General features: G+C 55.3%; 1 protein-coding gene and 1 pseudogene across 2 annotated transcripts in view; both read left to right on the top strand.

Annotated features, from left to right (window-relative positions):
• LOC101580561 overlaps positions 1-4,177 on the top strand; it is an 18,301-nt pseudogene extending 14,124 nt beyond the window's left edge.
• The window catches only part of Oxr1 (oxidation resistance 1), a 330,122-nt gene that overhangs the window by 84,806 nt on the left and 229,337 nt on the right, over positions 1-15,979 (top strand). The window lies entirely within an intron of this gene.

Here is a 15,979-nt window from a genome sequence, read left to right as displayed (position 1 = left end):
GAGAGAGAGAGAGAGGAAGGAGAGGGAGAGGCAAAGGGAGAGGGAGAGGAGACGAGAGGAGGGGAGGGGAGGGGAGGAGGTAAGCAAAAGAAGAGTGGAGGCCGTGGAGGTGAGGCAGAGCAGGCTTCCTTCCATGAAAGTGGGGTGAGATCTGTGACTGCCAAAGGTCAGGTTAGAAGGAAGGGAACATCTCAAGGGCCAGAGAAGGGCGTGTGGAGGAAGGAACTCAACTGTGTGAGGAGAAGGCAAGTGAAAGGGCAGGCACTGGACGCTAAGTGGAGCGCTTCCTGTGGCTCTCAGCTGTCAGGCCATCCTGTGGACATGAGCGCTGTCTCTCTTCCTTCTCCAGGGCCGTGATCTGAGTGACCTCCTCCCACCTGGCAAGCTGCAGGTCTGGGGCCTGTCCACTCTCCATTCCTTAGGAAGTGTTCCCTAGGGCTGGCCTCTTGGGGAGCCCTGGTCTCCCCCCCCCCACACACACAGGGCCTTCTGCTCCATGCAGAGCTCTGCAAAAGAAAAGATAAATGAAAAAAAGGCTCCCTGTGGGGCACACTGCTGTGTCCAGGGGCTTTTCTTCCTGCTGTGCAGTGTCTTTCTGCAATTTGAGGTAAGTTTTACTTGTAAAACTTCACTTAATGCTGCTCACAGTTGGCACCTGGATCCTGTGAGTGGCCCAGCCACCACAGACAAGCAGGCAGCGCAGGGTGGAGGCAGAAGAGACCCACTGAGTAGTGTGGATGCTCTTTTCCCGCCTGTGAGGTCCCTGGGTACTGTGCTCTGCGTACGTACGCCAGGAGATGGAGGTGGAAGGTCATAGCCTTCCAGCTTGGTTAGTTTGTGAGGGTAGTTTATGAATCTGTATGTCAGTTTGGAGCTAACTTTCTTTGTGCACTAATCCAGGTTCCTAAGATTTGACAGAATTATAGCTGCCTGATTTATGGGTGCACTACAATGTTTTCCTCTCTCATTACCAAGTTCTTCAATCAAATGCAAATCCACCCAACAGAAATCCCCATCCTGCCCCTTCCCGATGGTGGCTCCAGGACTGTGACCTGGAGGTGCTTGGTGGTGTCTTGGGCCCCTGCCACCCCCTGGCCTTGAGCCCTGTCATGAGGACCATGACGCGGCTCCTCGCCCCGCTGGCAGAGAGCAGGGTGGGGCACTCCTTCTTCCGCACTGTCCTGCCCAGGGCCTTCAAGCGTGGTGCATCTGCTTTTATTTCAGTACTTCAGAGTTTTTCTTTGCAAATGGAGGGGTCCATGTTTTCTCCAGACCCCATGCTAGGTGTGCTGTGAAGTCATGATGCTGAGTTTTCACTCACATCTGTTTTGCGAGCCAGATGACAACCGCTTCATGTACGCAGCAATGGCAGGTTAAGGACCCGTGCACACAGGTGCAGATAGTCCTCTGGGCCTCTGCACTGCATCCTGGCGCTGGGCTGCTGGCTTCTGTGTTGGGTGGCCGGTGGGACCCCAGCTCCCGGGGAGGGTGTCGGTCTTCCCACCCAAACCTGGATTGGTGCAGACGAGGCAGACGTGAAGACACAGAGCCATGGGGAAGAGGGAACTGGTCGCCACATCGCCACAGAGCTCGTGCCTTTCTGTGGTGGGTGTCTGTTGTAGTGGAAATCCTGTCCTGCCACTTCCAGTGATGAAGGATTCAATCTCTCTCCTTTCTCTCATCTTTGTTGTCTAATCCTGAAGTTCAGTTTCTTTCCGTTTTACTATGTCTATTATACCTTTCAGATTTTATTTATTCTTTCAGGTTCTTATACTAGGGAGACAATATGGTAGCTACACATGTGGCCTGACTTATTTCACTTATAAATATAGCCTTCAATTGTAAGTATAGCTTCTAGTTGCACCTGAGGGGCAGTCGCCACCCCTGAGTTGGTTGGTCACGAGGTGAGACACTGCCAGTCAGTACTGTAACTGGGCTGTAGTGTGGAAGGGCTGCTGTAGTTTCTCCCTGCAAACCTTCTGCGAATGGCTACCGTCATCTGCTTCCGTGCATCTAGCCTCATTTCTGGCATCTGTGGTTGGCTGTGCCATCTTAACTGCAAGGCGCACTACGGATGACACGTGTTGCGTCCTGCAGGCAGCTACAAAACCACATTAGAGTGAGGCATGGCTTGCCAACCAGGTGTGGCTCCTGCGCTGCAGTACAGAACAGCGCGTTATGAAGGATTGATGCTACGCCGGGAAGCCCACCAGGACTGCCCTGCATGTGTGGGTGGAAGCCAGGGGTTGGGAGCTCAGCGTGTGACCAGGGCGTGCCCAGTCCAGAGACAGGCAGGTACCCAGAGCAAAGCCCAGGCTCTGCCCAGCACGAGCCAGAGACACCAACTCTGATGTGATTGGATCCAGCCAGTGTGGCTGTCTCATTTAGCTCATCCTAGTGACCTAAGGGATCTGAGCTCTCAAATCCAATAAACCTCACTGAGGTTATCTGCAGTCAGAATTCTTTCATCATGTGGCATGCATATATATATTTGAGACTGGGCAAAATTTTAACTTCTTCAGCTGAGCCATGAGGATTTCTTTCATCCTCATGCCCACATGTGCTGAAGTATGATGGGTCCCCACACCTGGTATACTGGTAGCGTTAACAGACATCGATAAAGGGAGGAGATAGGTTGGCAGCAGAGCAGGTAAGACCTAGGCAGGACACAGCACTCCTTACTAGTGGCCACTGACAGAAGAAAGCGACCAAGTGATGCCCACCTGCAACAGGTGCTCAGGAGTGGAGCTGTGCCGGGCAGGCAAAGTGTTCCTTAGCTCTAACTGCTCTTGGACAGTTGGCGCCGGTGAGGATGGTGGTGTCCCTTCACTGCACTTGATCTTCTCCCAACCCAGGGCAACACCAAGGCCAACTCCTCATCTCAAAGATGTTCAAATGGACACAGGAGGTGGCTGCAGCTCCTGAGGTCATGTGGTCAGGTCCGTGACCAGCAGCAGAGCCTGTGTCTTCAGTGACGCTCAGTGTCCTCTTCTGACCAGATCAGAAGAGCTGCAGCCTCACTGCGCAGCCCGGGCCAGCATTGCATGGACAGAGAGCATTGCTGGGGAGGTACAGAGCCAGCCTCCAGGGATGCTCAGCAGTGGATTGCCATGCCTTATGTGGATGTGGGGGAGCCCACAGCTGGCGGGCTGCATGTTATAAAATCAGGGAGCCCCCGTCCAGGGTCTGTCCCTAACCTGGTGTCTTTTACTTTGCAGACAGGGATTTTCAGTTGTCTGGATGCTAAGAGTTGCCAAACACTTTGGGTAGCGGTTTGTTACTACCAAACGTCTTGATTTGAAATCAAATTAAAGAAGATCTTGCTGTTCCCCACCCTGCTCCAGCATGGACCCCTGTTCTTGCTTGCCAGTGATGGAAATAGAGGGTTTTGCTCAGAGCTCAACGCAGACGTCCCAGGGGAGGACCACTCAAACTCCTCAAAAGAAAAAGTTCTCCTTGTTTTCCCTGGGGGGCGGCTATGGTCTGTGACACTTACAGATTTGCGGCAGACAAAAGACAAATTCCCTTTGCTTCTTTAATGACAACGTTCCAAAAGCAAGCTGGAAAAAGTCTCCAGAGAAAATTCTCACTGATATTTACCAGCAGGGTACTGCACGTGCCCTTTGTTACAATTCATCCACACTCTCTTCACGTAAGGGTGGACACTCTTTAGCTCTCCTTTTATGAGTTTTTTAAAAAGCTACAATTTCCTAGAGGATATAAGTGCCATATTACACAAGGAAAATTTCTTGAGTGCCATGTTCCAAGACTTTACCGTTTAATGCCTGTCAGCCTGCAAGGCCAGAAATGGGCTAACTCTCCTCTTTCCCACCCACATGCTCCAGCAGGGAGTGTCTGGGTGTGGCTGGACCCGAGCAGCCCTGCCCCATCCCGGGCCTCTCTCTCACGCTTCTCTCCAGCTGGCCCGGGGCCCCGGGTGGCACTGGTGCCCGCCCTCTCTGGCCCCAGCCTCCACTGGCTTGGAAAGCAGCGCTGTAAGACTCCTCATGGCTGGACCTCCGCCTGTGGTAGGCCTTGCATGTGGCGGGCCACAGAGCCTGAGGCCGTGGAGATGGTGCTGACCCCAGCTGAAGCCCTGGTGGACGATGGCGGCGGAGCTTCAGCCTCCTTCCTGCTCAGCCCGGGGGGCAGGAGGCAGCAGCAAGATTTCCCCTAGGACAGTGGCGGTGCACGTGTGGCACGGGTGCTGCAGAGGTTGCTCGTGTGGGTGGAGGCTCTAAAAGGTTTGCCACAGGAGCACTAGAACGTGCCGGGGTAGGTCGAGAGCTTCTGCAGCTGCCCACCTTCCTGAAGCCAAGCCCTTGCCACTGAGTCCAGCCAGGTCACGCCCCTGCAGAGGGCCCTGCTCGAAGCAGAAAGCATCAGCTCTTTGTAAAGGGGTCTCGCTGACACTGCTGCACCTCGGGATTGGAAGCTGAACAGGAAGGCCCATTTCTGTTTGCTAGGATGGAGAAGGGTGAGAAAGGCTCGCTTTGCATTTGGGTAAGCTGGCTTTTCTGTAGCCGTTATCCCTTCCGTGCCTGGGTCGTATCCCAGAGACATTGCCTTTCTGAACATAATGGACTTCTTGCAGTGAGAACATAAACACTATTTTGAGGAATAATAAAATTTACACAACTGGGAAGGCCATGCACAGACTGTCTGTTAGATCAATACCCTCAGCTCTGCCGGAGTGGTAATGGGTGGGAAACTCTCCTCTCTGGCTCTTGGTGTCCCAATTCCCATCTGGCCCATGCCTGCCCCCAAGACTTGGTGGGGCTTGGCTAGCAATGAAGGATGGATGCAGTAACAGGAGACATCCCTGCCCAGGAGTAGACCCTGAGGAAAAGGGAGAGCTACAGCTTTCTGAGAGGGTGAGCCTGCAGGGGCAGCGAGCAGACAGATGTCCAGGGGAGCAGCAGACAAGATTGCAAAGAGGAACTCAGGAAGCCTTCCATTGTGTGTCCATTTGGAGCAGACTTGAAAACAGGCTTGGAAGGTGCCATGCAGCCATGAGCTGAGTGCCTGCAGGTAGAAGGAGGAGGAGGAGTGGGTAGGTCCCACGCTGTCCCCTCGGGGAGCGAGCCCAGCAAGTACGACCCTGGAGGCGGCAGCACAGGGTTAGCCAAGGGCCGTCCTCGTCCAGGAAGACCTGGTATTGAAGCTGGCTATGAAAAGCTTCAGAGAATAGGAAGGGGAGGGGTGCAGTGCCTCAGAGGTGTGCTAAGGATGGAGACCTCGGACGCCATATCTGGGGACCAGCTGCCTTAAGCAGGATTTCCAAAGCAATTTCAGTAAGGAGAGCAGACACCGAGGAGCAGAGGCGCAGGCTCGCGCATGCTCTCCAGGCACTGCCTGGTGGACCTGTGTGACTGAGGTGACCAGCGCCCACTGCCCTGAGCCCTGGGGCAGGGCCCCCCACTGAGGCAGCTGCACATTCCAGGCAGTCCCATGAGGAAGGCTTCTGAGATTCTTGAGTGCTCCCCTGAGGCTTTTAATCTGGGATTTACTCCTGCTTTTGTCTTTCTTATAAATCTTTATACAAGTGAGACCACATTAGAAGCCTTACTGGATCACCCTGAGTGTCATCCGCAGAGCTCAGAACTTCCATCTTTGCCCTCATGGGAAATTTTAACAATGGAAAATACAAAAGCACCTGCAGTCTGGGGCTGTGTCCCTCCCAGAATGTCATCCACGGATGGCAGGAGGACGCATGCCCTAGAGTGGCCGCACATGCGCACACCCTGGTCGAGCCATTAGGCTGCTCTAAAGGGCTCGTTCCAGCCCAGGGCAGGAGCGCCGTGCTCACTTCAGGAGCGAGTGCTCGTGCCACGTCCTTCATCATCTCACGCTCATGTTTCGCAGCCTTGTCCATCCCAGAGTGCAGTCCAGGCCAGGAATGCAGGCTGAATGGCTCCCCCTCCTCAGACAGACGAGGCTGCTTGCACTCACTACACAGACAGATCCCGTTTGCTGGAAAGACAATGTCACAGCTTACGTGTGCTTCCCAGCCAGGACAACCTCACTGGCCGGGGCAGGAAGTGAGCCGGCAGCAAAGCGGGAGTTCATCAGGACGAGTGAGGAGTTCCGCTGTGATAAAGCTAAATACCACTATCATCTCCCCAGTCTCAGAAAAAAAAGACTCCAAGGCCTGTGTGGAAATCAGATCCGTGGCTAACGTTAAGCATCCCTGGGTAGTGGATAGCTCCCCTGGGCAGTGCAGCGAGCTCGGTGCTGCACCCCGAGGTTCCCTGGAACAGTGGGTTCCATAATTTACACTTCATGGCAAAGCCCTCCCGAGTCTGACATCTTACATTCTGGCATCTTGATGTCCCCTTTACCCTACTTTGATTGCTTAGGCAGTGAACCCAGCTGGAGAGTGGATCACCTACATTCTTTGGGCTTTGGGAGGTACCCACCTTGCTCAGCAAGAACCATGTGTCCTCCCCAGTTCAGAAGCTTCTTCCGGGGACGACCTCAAAGCTCAGGTGTCTAAGGTTATCTTCTGAGGGGCTGCACGGCTGCTAGGGGCGGGAGCGGCTAGTTACCGGCTAGGAGAGGTGTAATAAGGAGAGGCCATTTACTGCTGCAGAAAACAGAGCCTGCTGCAGAAAACAGAGCACTCCGCTAGCCACCCTCCCCCACTCCCCCCCATGAGGAGACCCAGCTGTCCAGGAGGTCAGCGCAGATCCACAAGTGATGTTGGTGTGGGTGAGCCGGCATCGCTCCGAAAAGATCCAGTTACCCAGCTCACTGTGTGATCGAGCATAACTGCTGGGCACAAAAAAAGCAACAAAGACCGAATGCATTTGGGGCAATGTTCAAGGCTAGAAAGACAGACTTAGAACGTTCTGGAAGCTGAATTCTGCAAAGCACCAGATAGCATCGTTGCTGGGTAAATGAAGCATCTCTCTCCCTGCTTCCGCAAGAAAACAAGATACTCCAGTGCGCATGAAAATGGCCTGCTTCCCTCCGACGCCGGGAGCTTGTTTCTGCAGAGCTGAATGAAATAAGTTTTCAGGGAGATTTTCCTTTTTATTGTTGTTACTGTTTTCATACACAGCCGGGGATCACACTCTGAGCCTTCAGACCCCAGGTGGGCACTGGATGCCTGAGCCCCGGAGCTGCCCTTGCTGAGTGATTCGTGGCCGGTTCCACATGTCAAGCAGCTGGGGGGAGCCGCGCACCCTGTCTCCCTTGTTCTGTTAGCACAGACAGGACTTAGCAGGACCACGTTTGCCTCCTGAAAAAGTATAGATTTCACCTTGATAAAACTAGAATTTCTCTAACTAATGTGAAGACAACATTATGCAATATAACAACCATTGTTGAATTCCTATTAATTTTTAGTGAAGTTCTGTATTGTTCTACTTTATTTTTACTGTATTTTTCTTCCCTTAAAAGAACTGCAACAAGCAACCCTGATTTTTCCTATTGGGTAGAACATGCCTCCAGGTAGTGGCGGGGAAGAACCTGTGGGTGTCGCTGCCTCTGGGAGCCGGCCTGCCTTTGTTTGGTCTTAGATTTTGTGTATCCACCACGGGCATTATCATAGAACCGCTCATTTCTTTCTTCCTGAATTTTACTTAAGTTCGACGAGGTAGCTCAGCGGACTGCTTAGGCAAGAGCCGCGAATCCTTGGCACCACATGCGGTGCCAGCCGTACCCCAGGTGAGCCAAGCAGACCACACACACGCACGCACGCACGCACGCACGCAAAAATAACAGTAATGCTCAATGTATGTTCCGATACATGTTGGAAATTTTCTTGGTCACAAATAACTTTTATGCGTTTGTTTATTCAACAAATATTATTGGCGTGTCTGTGTTGTGCCCCTCCCAGGAACAGCATGAGACACTTTAGAAGGCCAGCATGGGAGCACAGCACCGCCGGGTGGGCGGGCGGGGCGGCGGCAGCTTCTGGGCCCCTCTGTACACAAGGGGCCCACGTGAGGGTCTGCGTTACGTGGGGCGTGGCACCGGACTTCCGAGCCAGGCTGCCTGCGCAGCTCGCGTGGGCGCCCTACCCTCGCAGACCACGCCTCCTCGGCCTCGGCCGCAGGCGCAGCACCTCGGTCAACAGAGAAGCTCACCTGCTAGAAAGCACAGGGTTAGTGGGCTGATGGCGAGTGCCGTGGCTCCCTCTGTGCATGAGGCCCGCAGGCCCGCCCAGGAAGAGCTGCCCAGACTCCAGGCACACTCCGCTCCTAAACCTGGCGGGCCCAGGGCTGGTGCCCTGGAGACCGTGCTCAGGAGCGCCGGCCGGAATGGCTGGTCCACGTGCCTTACCGCTGCAGCCAGCAAGGGTCTGGAGGAAGTGGGTACAGCTGGGAAGTGAGAGTGGGTGACTGTGTTTGCGTGCTCGGGACCAGGGCAGCCACTTTCTCACTGAGGTGAGCAGTAAGCACCCTAGAGTTCCTGCTTGAGTTAGTAGTGTACTAAGTAAATTTGGGAGAACAGAGCAACTGCCGAGCGCTGAGGGGTAGGGGTGGAGGTGGACCCTGCAGGAGGCCAGGCTTCCTGCCATGCTGTGCGGGAGAGTGGGTCCCCTTTGTCCAGAATGGAGTCGGGGGAGGAAGGTCGTCCCCAGCACAGGGAGTGAGTGGTGCTGCCTCAGGAGCAGTGACTTCCTGTATCTGTCGATGTCGCGGTGTTGCCACTGCCTGCAGTATCACAGGGCGAGGCATCCCCTCCTTGTGCTGATCCCCAAGCCCACAGCCAGCCTCGTGTAGTGTGAGGAAGACTCACCCACCCACACCGAGGCGCCATCCGCAAGTACCAGCAGGAACGCTTACCATCCATCGCTCAGGCTAACATAAGGAAAGATAGAGGTCCTATAGGCCAGGAGATTAAGAGCTGACAGCCGGGGGTGGTGTGGAGCCGGGGATGAGCCCCAGTAAAGCGGCAGCAGCAAAGCCGGTGGGGTGGGCAGTATCCAACCTTGGAATCCTCTGCCTCAGCCTCCCAGAGAGCTGAGATTACAGGTGGGCGCACCATGCCCTGCTGAATTCTGATGTTTATTTATTTAGTCTGTTTGAGACAGGAGTTTCTTATGTAGTTTAGGCTAACCTTGAACAAGCCAGGTTGGCCTTGAAATCACGGTGATCTTCCTGCCTCAGCCTCCCAGTTACTGGGATTGCAGGTGTGTGCTACCGCATTCAGCCCTGAATTCTGACCTTTAGAAATGTGTTTCTCTGTTGCCCTCACATGCTGTACCTGCCATAGTGACTCTGGTGCCCTTCAGGCCAATAGAAAATGCTTACCCATGCAGTGCAAGTGCGAGCAGTTGCCAGCTGGATGCTGATCTTGTGAAACCTTCTGGACTTGGTTTCCCCATTTCTGCCACGGGTGCAGCACTGCATGGCCATCCCAGGGCACTGCACTTTGTCTGTGTCAGGGTTGGATGAGTAAAGATGGCACAAGACCCTGGAAAACTAAATGCCCGTGTGCATCGATTATCCAGGTGTGGTGGCAGCTCCGGCGGCGGCCCTGGCCTTTCAGCGTCCTGCTTCTCCAGCTCCCCGCGGCTCGCCTGCCTGCCTGCCTGCCTGCCTGCCCAGACCAAGTGGAGACGCTGAGCATAGTAGCTCGTCTTGGGCCTCGGGCTCCAATGGTGCCTGCCCTGCCCGGTGACCCTCAGGTGACAGAGTGAAGAGCTAACAAGACCTTTTTGAAGGGAAGACTGGTGCTGGCGCCTTCTGTTGGCCCAGGCCACTCAGAGCCGTGAGGGGGACTGGACCGTGTGCAGTCCCTTGACAGAGCCCACATCACAGTGTCCGGCCTCAGGGCCTCTTCCTTTCTCACTCACGTGGATCTGAGTGCAAGGACCCCAGTGGCACACAGTGTCTGGCAGCACTCTGGCAGTGTGCTCCTCCTGCGTGCTCACCTCTGCAGGAACTGAGCTCGCCAGGCAGCCCCTGCGTGGTCCTCCTGCTTTCCAGGCTCTTTGTTCCTGGTTGATTAGCGCAAATCCGTCAGGAGGCTCTGACATAGCGCACCAACACAGTTGGTGAGTGGGTCATGACAGATGCAAGTAAGTTTGTTTTGAAGGATTAAAGGAACATTTTTAGTTCTTAAATTACCTGGCTGAATAGCTGCTACTTGAAATTTTCAGTATGTTGGGCTGGCAAGATGGCTTGGCGGTCTAAGCACCTGCCTGGCAAGCTCAAGGACCTGAGTTTGATCACCAGAACCACATACTATGCCACCCCAGCACCCCACATGCATTGTGCTGGCCCTGAACCTGGGTGTGGTGGCACACACCTGTAATCCCAGCGCTGGGCAAGCTGAGACAGGAGGAACACTATAAGTCTGAGCTGCATAGTGAAACCCTGCATCAAATAAATTAATTTTTAAAAAAATAAATTTTCAGTATGTTAGCAGGCATCATGGTAAATCGAATATCAATTAAAGGAAGTACAAGATTAAAGGTAGGCAGGAGATGAAACATTTGAAAAGAGTTTTGCTTTTGGCATCAGTTTCCCGGTGTTCCTTCCACATCCCTCCCACCAAGCTGCACCTCGGGCCCATTCTGCGCTGCTCCACGGTGGCGGTGCAGCCCATCTCCTGAGAGTGACAGCTAAAGGCATCGGCCCTGGTCCCACCTCTAGGTAGTGCCAGCGCCTTGTGCTCACATCAGCAACCCCGCACCTGTGACCTCTCAGGTGCTATCTCCAGACTCTGAGATGCCCTGCAAGCCATCAGCCAGGTGGACAGAGCAGGCTGGTATCCCTGGAGAGCCGGGCCACTTCCCGGTCATCTCCTTGTGCCTGCAGGGCCAGTCAAGTTTTATGGTCCATGTCCTCCCACTGTAACAGCATAGGTAACTGAGATGCAGAGAAGCTTATTCGCTGCAGCTTCCTAAGAGTGGAAGCAGAAGGACAGCTGCTGGGGAGGGCCAAGACCGGGCGCAGGTGTTGCCTGGTGAGGCGCAGGAAGGGGGAAGCTGGCAGGGGCTCATTCGTCCTCTAGGAAGCTGCTGTGGCCATCCTGGGGTCCCTCCTGTTACATTATCTGATTCTCACGATCTCCCCAGGGCCCGTCCTCCAGGTCCTTCAGATAGGAGTTTGTGGCTGAGCCTTGGGAATGGCCCGTTCATGACTCAGTGCCTCCACATACAGATGTGCTTGGGTGGCAGAGCGTGCTATGTTCGAGCCTGGCTTGGTGGCAGAGTAGGTCAGGAGTACCTGGATCATCAGGGGCAGCTTGTGTGACCTCGTCACCAGCTGGCTGCTGTGAGGCACCAAGTCTGTGACCAAGGCGACCTGCACCAGACCCCGACGTGCTGGGCTTTTCCAAAGCAGCATCTCCCCAGTCACTTGGCTCAGAGGAATAGCCATAGGCAGCACATGCAGGCGTGAGCCCAGAGGAGAGGCTACACACGGCAGCTTCTTCCTCTCGAGAGACAGCTGGCCGCCAGCCACAGCAGAGCCTGGGGGATCCCCCAAAGCAGGAGCTGCTGGGTGTCTGTTGGCTTTCTATCCACCCCAGCCACATCCTGAGGCTGGAGTGGTGCTGGCTGTGAGCATAGCCCGTCACAGAGCTAGCTGCCTCCATGGAGTGGACCAGTGTTTGTATCTTGAGAGGAGAAGGTGAGCAAGACACCGAAATGGAAAGATGACCCAGGGATGCAGTCCTGTGCCTACACAGCGGGGAAGGGTCCTTCTGGCCTTTCTGGGTCACAGGAAGTGGTAACCAGGGAGAAGCAGGCTTACTAACAGGGGTGGAGGACAGGGCCCATGCCAGATCCCAAGACCCACACCACAGCAGATGCAAGAGGAGGGGCAGCTCCCGCCTGGCCTTTGTCATGCAGTTCACCCATGCTGGCTGCCAGGCTTCTCCACAGAGATCAAAGAGGCCAGCGGGACTGCGGTGCAGGTCATCGGGGCTGGGACATAGGCTGGCAGGGCCAGGGTGCAGGCCGGTGGGGCTGGGATATAGGCCAACAGGGCCAGGGTGCAGGCCGTCAGGGCCAGGGTGCAGGCCAGTGGGGCTAGAGTGTGGCCCGTCGAGGCCAGGGGGTGCAGGCCGGTGGGGCTAGAGTGAGGGCCAGGGTGCAGGCCGGTGGGGCTAGAGTGTGGCCTGTCGAGGCCAGGGTGCAGGCCGGCTGGGCTGGGGTGCAGGCCAACAGGGCCAGGGTGCAGGCCGTCAGGGCCAGGGTGCAGGCCGGTGGGGCTAGAGTGTGGCCTGTCGAGGCCAGGGTGCAGGCCGGCTGCGCTGAGGTGCAGGCCGGTGGGGCTAGAGTGTGGCCCGTCGAGGCCAGGGTGCAGGCCGGCGGGGCTGGGGTGCAGGCCGGCGGCAGAGGCCTGCCTCGTGTGCTCGAGGCCTGGCTCAGTCTCCATCATTGCTATCCCTTTAGCAGGCTCTTCGATCTCATCGAAGTAAGAGCTAAACAAAATAATTCCTTCCAGAAAGTGTAAGGGTCTGTGTGCTCGGACGTAAATGGCTTCAAGATGAATCGCAGAGGAGAAAGGGGCAGCTTAGCTGATTTGTCCAAAGTGAGAAACACAGTTTTGTTTCTTACAATGAGGTAAAAAGGTTGGTACTTTGACATGCTGTTATGGTGAGAAGATGGCAAGACAATGCCAAGGAGAAAACATTTACTGGACTCTTTTCAATAACAAGGCAGTACACTAACCAGGCATCCTAATGCCATCAGGTAGTTGGTTCCTACTGTTACCCCTCTTGCAGCTGAGGCAGTTTCAGGTTACTGCCCTCAGAGCTGCTCAGCTGGTGAACCGCAAAACAGCAGTTTGAAGTTTGCAGGCTGATGTGGGGAGCTCAGACTCCGCCCAGCCTTGGCCTGCGTTGTCCAGCAGCCTGACGGGCAGACGGTGGGCCAGGCACGATCCTCACTCTCCCGTCACTTGCACTGCGTGGTGGTTCTGCAGCCCGCTGATGGTGAAGCTGGTTTCCCCTTTGCATGACTCTGGCAGGCTCGGAGGCCTCACACCTGTGTATCTCTTGTCACCAGTGCACAGGCCCAGGCTGGCTTTCTGGAGGACAGATGGCCAAGGGAATGGGTCTGAGTCGGGCCATGGCCACAGTGACAGACCAGAGGGCTGCAGGGGTTGGCACAGCCAAATCACAGCTGCGGCAGACAGGAAGGAAGGCGAAGGGAGGCAGAGCAGCACGGTGCTGCGTGCAGCCCGCCAAGAGCAGTGCACCCAGGGAGCAGCTGCGGCAGGAAGCCCTGAGCTCTGGTAAGGTGTGTCAGGCAGCAGAGGGGGTTGATGCACACAGGAGCCCCCGCAGAGAAGGCGGGCCAGCGCTGCAGGAGAGCACCATGCTCGTAGCCATCGCTGGAGAACTGGGCCCCTGACAGGTCCCCTCCCAGCCCTGCTCCCAGGGGTCCGTGTGGCTGGAGCAGCCGCCCGGCCCCCACCTGGCCCCTGCCGTCTCCATCACAGCACGAGCTTGCGGCGGAGTTGCTTGCTGCGTCTTCTCTCCCGTTTCTCTGAGCACCAAGAGTCCAGACACCTTGCAGGCTCCTTTGATGCCAGCACAGCTGCTGCACTTACTAGAAGCATGCGGAGCGGACGTTCACAGGAGATGAGCTGAGTGAGACTGTGCTTGCAGGGATTGTTTCTGTAGTGTGTTACTGGAGAAGCTGCCTTTGAGTTTGCTCTGTAAGATGTGGAGAGAGCTGAGGTGTGTTCATGCAGGCACCAATTCCCTAATGACTGCAATCATCATGTGCTGCTAACTCGGGCTAACAAGAACAGTATAAGGTGCCTGCCCATCTCTGCTTTGCGAATTCAAGCCCCTGTATGTATGTGTGTGCACACTAACTACAATTTAAGAAGTACCCATATGCACACCCTGCACCCTTTGATTTGTAGCACCTTTATTTATAGCTGGCAAACTGTAGAAGTGATCAGGATTTCCTGGAGTAGATGAGTGGCTAAAAGCCCAGCATCCTGGGGTTCCCGCAGGGAGCAGCGGCACACAGAGGAGCTCTTGTGCCTGTGGCGTGGGATCCATGCAGAGATTTCAGGGCTGCCCTTGAGAGGGCTTGGTTTTGTGTTCTCCAGATACATTTACTCACCAGGAAAGAGCTCATCTGGCTCATGCACACTGGTGAAAGCCGATCAAGAGCCACCTTATCTGGGACGCGGTACTCCTGTCCCCACGATGCTGATGGTCACCTTTGGTTTATGCCACCCACGTGGCACGGCTGCCGTTCTTACCAGGCCCAGTGCTTCCTGGGACAGCAGCAGTGCCCCAAAACTGAGTTCAATCCCTAGTTCTGTCAAAAAAAACAGAAACAAAAACCAGTTTTGATTGTCATGACTTGAGTGTGTAGTGGTGTCCGGCGGGCAGGAGCCAGAGGATGGTGAACACCCTGTGGCGCAGGCTGGAGCCCAACAAGCCGAAGCACCATGGCTCTCTCTGGGGAGGTCAGGAATGATGGCGCTGAGCCAGCTGCTGCCTAAACCCACTGTGAGAGGCCTGTAGTTCTTGTAAATGAGCAACAGGATGTTTTCCACCCCTGCTTCCATTTTAAAAAGCCCAAAACTGTGTGGAGGAGGTCTGCGGTGACGCACATCCCGTCCCTCAGTGGTCGCTGGGCCTCCTCCCACAAACAAGAGAGGAGCACCCCTTGAAGTGCCCACTCACCGTGTGAGGAAGATGTCTCCTGAGATGACAGTGACTTAGGACCCAGAGCTGGACAGAGGGCCTGTACCCCAGGGCCCTCAGCTGAGCTGTGTGTGTGCAGAGGCCCAGGGCGGAGTCCAGGTAGCATAGAGGAGCTCAGCAGCTGGGGCGACTGGAGGAGGAGGAGGAGGAAGAGGAGGTGTGAGTGTGTGAGAGAGACAGAGCGAGTGTGAGTGAGTGTGTGGGAGTATGTGCAGTGCCAGGTCTCCACCCAGGGCCTTGCCCTTCGGCATTGGCCGTGCCGCTAGGCTACATCCGGAGCCAGCCACCCTGGGCCCGGAGCGTTCCATCTGCACAGCCCCGCATCTGGGCTGCACTCTGCCCCAGGGCTTTAGGACTAAAGGTACAGGCTCCACCTGGAGGTGGCACCCACACCCTCTTCAGGCGTGGACACGAGTCCTGGGTCTCAGTGAGGGTGGGCCCGGGCTGACTGCTCCTCAGCGGAGCTGGTCATACTTCGGTTCTTTGATTTTCTCGTCTTCAGCTTTTCTGCAGTACAGAGGCAGAGCCTGCGTCACAGCAGTGCTGTGCTGGCAGCGCCCAAAGCTCTCGGCGCTCTCCCCGCAGATTGCCTCTGGGCACCGGAAGCCCACCGCTGCTTGTCCCATGGTTGCTGTTACTGCTTCTCACAGCCTGGGGTGAGGCGAGCCTTTCCTCATTTGAAGCTGGACTTCTTCCCCACAGGGGTCCTTCATAGCCTTGTCCAGCTGCACCCTTTCTGGGTCCCTCAGGAAATGTCCTTGGCCTGGTTCTGCAGCACAAAAGCAGCCTAGGGTCCCAGGAGGTGGCACGCCAGGCAGGTGTCCCTGGGTGGCTGAGCTCCATCTCACAAACTCAGCTGGAGATGCAAGGGTTACTTAAGGTTCAACCTGAATGACTGCAGACCTCTTGAAAATCCACATACAAAGCAGCGCAGGGCAGCTGACGCCCTTTAAACTGCTCGGACTCGGGCATCGGACTCCTGCGCTGATGCTCTGCTCAGCTCCCACACCTCAATTAATTTTGGTGCAGAAAGTTCCTGAACAAGTGTTGTCATTTTTCAAGGTGAAGTGCACAGAGAATAAGGAAGTTTTAGACCCAAGTCTGTGCCGTGAAATAAGGCTACGTCAGAGACAGGCAATCTGAGCTCACATTTCTGAGCAGGTTGGACTGGCCTTTATATGAATCTGGGTGCTTTTCTTTCCTTTTTTGATGATTTTCTGCAACTCTCAAGCATGTTAATGATGAGTGCATAGTATTCATGTAGTTAGAAGTGGCATAATTTCCTGGAGGGATGGAGATGTGACATCATCACCTGCAGCCCCCTGGCCTCCAGGGATGT

Source organism: Octodon degus, unplaced genomic scaffold (genome assembly GCF_000260255.1).
Source record: "Octodon degus isolate 3935 unplaced genomic scaffold, OctDeg1.0 scaffold00148, whole genome shotgun sequence".
In the NCBI taxonomy this organism is placed as follows: Eukaryota; Metazoa; Chordata; class Mammalia; order Rodentia; family Octodontidae; genus Octodon; species Octodon degus.
Note: the sequence above shows the minus strand (reverse complement) of the source record. Positions and strands in the feature narration are given on the sequence as shown.